This window comes from Rhinoraja longicauda, chromosome 9 (assembly GCF_053455715.1).
Source record: "Rhinoraja longicauda isolate Sanriku21f chromosome 9, sRhiLon1.1, whole genome shotgun sequence".
Lineage (NCBI taxonomy): Eukaryota > Metazoa > Chordata > Chondrichthyes > Rajiformes > Arhynchobatidae > Rhinoraja > Rhinoraja longicauda.
The window spans coordinates 12,411,674-12,418,330 of NC_135961.1; positions in this window are offsets into that span (position 1 = coordinate 12,411,674).

Genomic DNA, 6,657 nt, shown 5'->3' on the forward strand with positions numbered 1-6,657 from the left:
TACCCTGGGATGCAGAACATCAGGCCCTGGGGATTTATCAGCCTTCAGTCCCATCAGTCTACCCAAAACTATTTATTGCCTAATGCAAATTCATTTCAGTTCCTCTGTCTCCCTTGATCCTCTGTCCACTAGCACATCTGGGAGATTGTATGTGTCTTCCTTAGTGAAGACAGATCCAAATTATCTGTTCAACTCTTCTGCCATTTCGTTGTTACCCATAATAATTTCACCCGTTTCTGCCATCAAGGGACCCACATTTGTCTTTACTGATTTATTTCTCTTAATATACCTAAAGAAGCTTTTACTGTCCTTTATATTATTGGCCAGCTTCGCTTCGAACTTCATCTTTTCAGCCCATATTGCCCTTTTTGCTTTCTTCTGTTGTCATTTGAAAGTTGTCCATCCTCTGGCTTCCCGCTACTCTTTGCTATCTTATACATCTTTTTTTTTAGTTTTATTCCACCCCTTATTTCCCTTGTCAGCCACGGTTGCCTCTTACTCCCCTTAGAATCTTTCTACCTCTTTGGAATGAAATGATCCTGCATCTTTCGGATTATGCCCATAAATTCCTGCCATTGCTGTTCCACCATCATTCCTGCTAGGATCCTTTTCCATTCGACCTTGGCCAGCTCCTCTCACATGCCTTCATAATCCCCTTTGTTCAACTGAAACACTGACATTCCTGGTTTAACCTCCTTCTCCTTCTCAACATACAGATTAAAACTAATCATATTATGGTCACTACCTCCAAGCGGTTCCTTTACCTTTAGGATTGTATCATATAAACATTTATATTACTTTAATTGTCCAAACGTGTGCTCTGTCATGGCTAATTACTGCAAAATGTCACAGGCTTGGAAACCTCCATCCTGTTTGCTCTGGGGATTGGTTTAAGCTGAGGAATTGCTTTAATCATTCACAACTATTTTCAGCCAGTTGATCCAAATAAAGAATCCATCTCAGCTTCTTTCCGGGATACCCACCCTCATGGAGACCCGTCTCAAGAAACAGCAGAGAGTAACGGATAAAACAAAGGTTGTAAAGACAAGTAAACATGCCAATTGCAGTGCTGAGGATCTATGCTCATGAACTACTTGCATTTCAAGTCTAGCTGTGCCTTTAATACTTACATCACTGGCATCTACTCCTTAAAGTGAAAAATCGTTTCAACAATCTTCTATCAATCAACTGCACGGTGAGGGAGAGTGTCATTGAACGTCTTATCAAGCACTAAAAACCCTCTCACCTCTGTCCATTTTGGGTTTTGCTCGGACTACTAGGTTGCAGACATCATTGTGGCCTTGCACCAAATATGGACCAGAGAGCCTGAAGTTGAAAGTCGAGTGTCAAAAGTGATTATTTGTCAAATGCCCCAGATATGAATACAAATAATGAGGATCTTATTTACTGCAGCTTTACAGTTACATTAGATGCAGCAGCAACAACAACAATAAATATACCGTAAATCATCAGTTATTCTAAGTAAACCATGCTAAGTAGAATAGGTTGTGGTTAGGATTGTGCAGAACCTGGCAGTTGATGAGGAAAGCTATTCTTGAATCTGAAGATAATGGTTCTCAGGCACCATACCTTCTTCCTGGTGGTATCAGTGAGAAGAGAATGTGGCCAGAGTTGTCTGGGTCTTCGATGATATTAGCTACCTTCTTGCAGCAGTGCTTCATGTCGATGGTGGGAAGGTCTTAATTTTTGAGATAGGCACTTCTCGTCGGCTAAAAGAAGCTAAACTACAAACACTAGTTCGGAAATGGCTATTTATTGTACTGTGTTGTTTGTCCAGAGTTTTGTAGAGACATTGACTTTATCGTGTTGTTTGAAATATCAGAACCAATGTCAAGCAGGCAGTTTCTACTGAAAAAAAATTGGAAATAAAAATCATTTGGAAATCAAGCTATCTTTCATTCAGTGCCATTTTCTCATGGTGTGACTTTGACAACTTTTCTATTATTACGGAGGCATAAACATAACTCCAAACTCCTGAGCACGATAGACATGGATTCCAGGGAATACAATGGCATTACGTATGACATTTTTTGTTTGCCCATTAATTCTCTAAGAGCAGCACAAAAGATCGAATGGCATTGCTGTGAGAAAGAAAACCTTCCCTAATGTCCTGCCTTTATGTGACTTGCAACCAACAACACTAATATAGATTATCTGACCAATCTTTGAAAATTGCTTGTAGAATCTAGCTCTATATCCTAACTTAAAAATATATATTTGCAAGACATGGCCACAGATGTCAAGGTCAGTTTTTAACATTCATCCTTAACTGTTTTTGAACGAATTGGCTTATTTGGGTTAAGAGTCTGAACTAAGAGCTAAGAGCCAACCAAAGTTGTTTTTACAAGGCCAGATATCATTCCTGAAGGATATCGATGAACTCATTGTTACAGTATCCAGCTGTTTAATAGTTGCCATTACTGATAGTCACTTTTTAATTTAAGTATTTATTCAATGGATTGATTTTAAATGGCTGACCAATTTCTTCTGGGATTTGAACTGATGTTTTTCAGTTATCATTACAGAATCAGTAGTAATTTAACCATTATTCCATTGTAACAGTGATAATGGCTGGGCAGTAAAATGTTTCAGGAAGCCCTTGAGATGATAAAACAAACATTAGTTCTTTCTACCCTAATCAAATGAGATTGATAATGTTACAGAGGCAGTAAAACATGACACCTTGTCATATCTAAACTGGCGGAAAATGTAGAAAGCCAACAGATGTTTTACACAAAAGAGGGATTTTCTCTAGATGAATTGTCAAGACGTTGTACATGTTCAATTGCTAATTTTATTGGCGACAATTTTTGTAATAGTACTTCCAGATTTATAAACAATTCAGAAAACAGAAGTGTAACAGAATTTAAAACAATAAATTGATTCAAAGATTATTAATTTATAACCAGATAAATGATATTTCTTAAAATGTTCCCAATGTTGGGCGAGTTCAGAACCAGGGGCCACAGTCTTAGAATAAAGGGGAGGCCATTTAAAACTGAGGTGAGAAAAAACTTTTTCACCCAGAGAGTTGTGAATTTGTGGAATTCTCTGCCACAGAGGGCAGTGGAAGCCAAATCACTGGATGGATTTAAGAGAGAGTTAGATAGAGCTCAAGGGGCTAGTGGAATCAAGGGATATGGGGAGAAGGCAGGCACGGGTTATTGATTGGGGACAATCAGCCATGATCACAATGAATGGTGGTGCGGTTCGAAGGGCCGAATGGCCTCCTCCTGCACCTATTTTCTATTTTTCTATGTTTCTATGAATTGATTGGAAGATACAGCTTAGAAACAGGCCCTTCGGAGCACCGAATCCATACTGACCCTCGATCACCCATTCATACTAGTTCTATGCTATTGCACTTTCTCATTCACTCCTTGCACACTAGGGGAAATTTACAGAAGCCAATTAACCTACAAACCCACACATCATTGGTATGTGGGAGGAAACCGGAGCACCCGGAGGAAACCCACGCAGTCACTGGGAGAACATGCAAACTCCACACAGACAACACCCAAGGACTGGATCCAACCCAGGTCTCTGGCACTGTGAGGCAGCAGCTCTACCGGCTGCAGCATTGTGTTGCAGGTAAGAAAATAAGATCTCCTGTAGCTAATGATATTAGGGACCAAATGGATTGTTACAACAATCTGATTGTTTAATGATCATCAAGACCAATGACCAGTTTATGTTTTTCTCTGTTCCAGATTATTAACTGAATTAATATTCCACATGTGCTGTGGTGGAATTTGAAATCAACTTTATAGATTGCTAGTGCAGTAATTTAACCAGTGCACCATCAACATTTGTATACATGAAAGAGCAGAAGGGGCCTCAGTTTAACATCTAATGTTTTCAGTGAAGCACTCCGTCAGTACAGTTCAACAGTTCAACAGAGCTTTATTTGTCATTCGGTACCAAGGTACCGAACGAAACTACATAGCAGTCACACACAAAAAAGAACACAAGACACATGACCCCAACACATAACGTCCATCACAGTGACTCCAAACACCCCCTCACTGTGATGGAGGCAACAAAACTTCCACTCTCTTCCCCACACCCACGGACAGACAGCTCATCCCCGACCGACCCGCACAGTCCCCGCAAGGGGATGGAAGTCCCCGCGGCCGAGTCGCACCGGGCGCTGAGACGTCTCGCGGCCGAACCGGGCGGTGGAAGGCCCCGCGACCGAGCCGTGCGCAGCTAAGTCCCGCGGCCGAGCCGCACCGGGCGATGTTAAGTCCAGCGGCCGAACCGCACCGGGCGATGGAAGGCCCCGCGGCCAAGCCGCACCGGTCGATGTTAAGTCCAGCGGCCGAGCCGCACCAGCGATGAAAAGTCCTGCGGCCGAGCCGCGCCGGGCGATGTTAGGCCCCACGGCCCGGGCACTGTTATGTCCAGCGGCCGAGCCGCACCAGCGATGTTAGGCCCCGCGGCCGAGCCGCACCGGGCACTGTTAAGTCCCGCGGCCGAGCAGCGCCGGGCGATGTTAGGCCTCGCGGCCCGGGCACTGTTAAGTCCAGCGGCCGAGCCGCACCGGGCACTGTTAAGTCCCGCGGCCGAGCAGCGCCAGGCGATGTTAAGTCCAGCGGCCGAGCCGCACCGGGCGATGGAAGGCCCCGCGGCCGAGCCGCACCCCACGCCGTGAGGAAGAGACCTAAAAGAGAAAGGTTTCCCCCACCCCCCCCACCCACACCACCACCACCCCCACCACCCCCCACACATACACAACCAAAAAAAAACAAAAACCATCCCAACACCGACACACAACAAACAAAAAAAGAAAAAAAGACGAACAGACTGCTAGCGAGCCGCAGCCGTTAGGCGCCGCCACTTCACTTCCTGACCCTGCAATGTCCAGTCAATATTGGTTTGCTTAATCCTCAGGAGTGTGATTTGAATACACGATGTAGTAAATCAGAAGAAAGAGTGCTACTGAGAGACACTGTAATTAGTTTTGAGAAAGACCTGACTGATGACCAAAACAAATCCATCAGTCTTTTGTTTTGAAGTCAATAGAATGTTATCTGCAAAGGATTAGGACTGTTCCTGCAGACTCACACTTCAGTTAAGCAATGACAATAATTTCACACGAGCAGCACTTCTGCAGAGCATATTTGTGCCACAGCTCAGTTGCAGAAGGAGATAATATTTAGCCAATGCAAGGAGGAAAACAATCTATTTGGGATGGAAAATGGACACAAGATGCTGGAGTAATTCTGCAGGGCAGGCAGCATCTCTGGATAGAAGGAATGGGTGACGTTTTGGGTCGAGACCCTTCTTCAGACTTTCTGTCCTGGGCCTCCTCCATTCTCGGAGTGAGGCCCCAATGGTATGAGGACGATTTAGTAAGGGACAAGTAGCTAAACGGGCTCTAATGTACGTATTTCATTCAGTACAAAGTTTAAGGAATTAGCCATCAGCCCAAGAGACCAAGATGGGATGGTGGGAGAAGTGCATTGAAACATGTCAATTTTTAAGACAAAACATTTTTTTATGGTAGCTGGATTTTTTAAAGTAGGCTTCTCTTAGTGTTACTCACAGCGTTCCTTAATATATTTATTCCACCTGCAGGTTTCTGCACCCAGTTTTGTGTTTTGTGCAGGACCCTACATCTGCACCAGGGGTTTTCTTTCAGAGAAATTGACAGAATATATGGTGTTGGGACTTATTCTAATTTAATAAACATGATTTTGAAAAATACCCATTTTCAAGTTCTCAATCACTGTAGTGAAACACATAGAATTACATAGAAGCTGAAATTTGGAAATTCATTTGGACTGTTCCAAATGAATTCCTTCTCATTCTTTTTTGTCTAAAGAATTTCCCTAACATCTTCGCTGAACCTTCAAGTAAATACAGCTTTATTATTGCTCTCAAACACTTTTTGGATAAAAAGGTTCCTCCTGAATTCCCTTATTAGATTCAGGATCATATGTTACATTTAAGACCTCTGGTTTTAGAAGCTCCACAAGTTCACCTTTTTGTATTAAACCCTTTAATAATCCCAAATCTATCAGCCTGCAACCTCCACTTTCTTTTCTAGAGAAAAAAGCCCAGCCACATTTATTTCAACGATTAATCTTTATTCCTGCTTGTGGGGGGTTCTGCTTCCATACCAATCACAATATCATAGAAAAAATAGGTGCAGGAGTAGGCCATTCGGCCCTTCGAGCCTGCACTGCCATTCAATATGAGCATGGCTGATCATCCAGCTCAGTAACCTGTACCTGCCTTCTCTCCATACCCCCTGATCCCTTTAGCCACAAGGGCCACATCTAACTCCCTCTTAAATATAGCCAATGAACTGGCCTGAACTACCTTCTGTGGCAGAGAATTCCACAGACTCACCACTCTCTGTGTGAAGAAATGTTTTCTCATCTCAGTCCTAAAAGACTTCCCCCTTATCCTTAAGCTGTGACCACTGGTTCTGGACTCCCCCAACATCGGGAACAATCTTCCTGCATCTAGCCTCTCCAACCCCTTAAGAATTTTATATGTTTCTATAAGATCCTCCCTCAGTCTTCTAAATTCCAGCGAGTACAAGCCTAGTCTATCCAGTCTTTCTTCTTATGAAAGTCCCACCATCCCAGGGATCAATCTGGTGAACCTTCTCTGTACTCCCTCTAA